Here is a 2,500-nt window from a genome sequence, read left to right as displayed (position 1 = left end):
GAGAGGAAGCAGCACTCTCCTATTGCTAATTAGCAAGGAGGTCACCATCGCAACTGAGCCACAGTCCACTTCCTAGGCAACCGTAAAAACGTCACGGAGAAAAACTTTTGTGTGGATACATTGGAGGGAGGGAAAAGCAAGCAAGTAGCAAAAAGGCGACTCAAGCCAAAGCACAATTCACAATGCTCCTACAAACCTCCCTGGAGTCCCCAAAAAAAAATATCCCAGGGGAAATCGCTGCATTGGCTTGGTTTTAATTTTGCCTTAATGATATTTAGCCTCATTTAACAAGTTGTTCAAGCTTAAGTAACAACTGCATCAATCTTCTTTGGAGTCCAGGAACTTTTTACTGTGACTAACAAGGCCCTTAAAGCAGCAACACACTTTCGTATCTGACTGTTCTTACTAGTACATCCAGGCAGTCTGTCACTGCATTATTGTTGCTGCATTATTAGCAGTGGGCGGGACACGAAGGGATGGAAATGGACAGGAAACTCTCTTCCATTATCCAAGAACCTTCGAGCCCTGTTCTAAATGTATGCCATCCACCAAAGCAGTCCATCTGGTTTGTTTGTTCACAACAACTTAATAGACCATTTTCAAATTCTCGCTGCTGGACTGGATCTAGCATGAAATGGAGGCTAATGCGGGCAAATCTTTTCAAATGCTAATTAATTACCTGCATAAGCCTCCATTTCATGCTAGATCCAGTCCAACCGTTAGATACGAAACTGGCCTATTAAGTAATTCCTTCTGAAGCAATGAAATGTCTCTTGTTCCACCAAGAAAATTTTCTCAAGAATTTTATAAAGATGTTGCACTTCTCTATAAAGGCATGCTTTCCATTCACCCCAAACCCTTTTTGTGTGGCTTACATGAAGTGTAAACCACTCAATGCCATGGCCCAAGATATTTATTCCTGGATTTGTCACGGTGAACAGAGTGGCTGTCACGTGGTTTACTATCGTCGAAGACAGGCCCCAGTCTACTCTCGGCTAAGCAACGTAAACTTCTAAGCTTCAGAAAGCGGCCATTTTGTGGGTGTAACACAGTGCGTTGTCGAAGATCGTTTTTTATCTAGTTATTCGTTCTTCTTTGCTGCTTGGCTTTTACACGCCGGCTTTCCTACAGTCGGCTTGTCTTCTAAGTTCGGATTACAGCGAGGAGTTGTGCTCTTACAGGGCAACATTTCAATTCACGGCCTGGACCTTTGGTACAGGTTGCGTCACATGAAAACTTACGAGTCATTGCTGACTCTCGCAAGCCATCATTTAACGGCTTCAATCTGCTCAGCAGACCTGCTTGAATATCTGAAAGTTTGTGAAAGTATTTGAAAGGCTCTGAAGTTACTTGAAAGCTAAAGAGACTCTCCTGTGCTTGTGTTGTCATTGCTCAATGTTGTTGTCGAATCGAATTGGACGAATCATCGACACACAGTTGACAAGAGTCTGCTAGCCCACGATTTCGTCAGAAGTAAGTAACATGGGAATCTCTGTTGAACAATACCGATCAAGAATCGGCTCTCATGACAATTTCCTTAAAACAAAAGATGCTTTGTCGCGTTTCAGTAATGATGCTTTACATGAATGTCTTTTATTTACCAACATTGAAACTAGTTGTTGGACAAATACAAAATATGGAATGAAGTAGTGTTTTGGTTTACCCAATTTGTGTACTACACTTGCTCACAATGTTTGTTTTGGACCTTTTTGTACAGTAGATTAGCACTTTGCATGATGTCAAGTTCATCTATTCATTTCATGTTTCCACATAGCTTGAACTTGGTAAACACACTGACATAAAATTACAAGGTCCATAATAAGAAAACTTCAAAGATTCTGGTATTTAAAGTCATACGATACCATCATGAACTTCCCTGTACATTGAATTCTGTTGAACTTTTTCTTAAAACCTCCAGGTGAAATTGTTAATCTTATTGGGTTAAAAATTATTAGCAATGTTAATAGGCACTACTCAACATATGATTTATTAAAATATTGCTTGTGTTCAGATATTGTTATGCGTCTATCTTTTTTTCCCAAATTCTTCCACTTGCAACCCAATAGCCACTTACATCAACTAAATTTATCTGTGTTTCTTTATTGAAAATTTAGCATTATGATACTTTACATGCATATATTGTCAAAAATTAGTCGTACATTCAACCAAATCAAGCTCCCAATCTGGCTTCTAGCAAAGGTTACATCATTTCCTGTATGTCCCAGCCCTTCTGCAAAGTTTTGTGCTCTTGCGCTGGTACACAAAATGCCAAAAACATTCATACGAAATGCTTCCCTGGAGTTGACTTCACAACACTTGCCCTGGACAAACTCAGAACTCAATTCCACTTGGTTACGTAAACAAAATGATGACTGAATCTATCAGCCCACTATAGCACATGATGCTGACATTTTTTCAGTTCCTTAAATCCTCAGGTTACATGCGCAACCTCTGTTGTCAAAATGACACCTCCATAAAACTTTACCCAATAACCCTCATC

At 39.8% G+C, this 2,500-nt stretch overlaps 1 protein-coding gene across 1 annotated transcript in view; it reads left to right on the top strand.

The window, feature by feature from the left end:
- Positions 1–2,500, top strand: part of LOC137999735 (inositol 1,4,5-trisphosphate receptor-like) — an 84,356-nt gene that overhangs the window by 16,851 nt on the left and 65,005 nt on the right. The window lies entirely within an intron of this gene.

The sequence above is a fragment of the Montipora foliosa genome, chromosome 4, assembly GCF_036669935.1.
Source record: "Montipora foliosa isolate CH-2021 chromosome 4, ASM3666993v2, whole genome shotgun sequence".
In the NCBI taxonomy this organism is placed as follows: Eukaryota; Metazoa; Cnidaria; class Anthozoa; order Scleractinia; family Acroporidae; genus Montipora; species Montipora foliosa.
The sequence above is the reverse complement of the archived record's forward strand: the minus strand, read 5'-3'. Positions and strand labels throughout refer to the sequence as shown.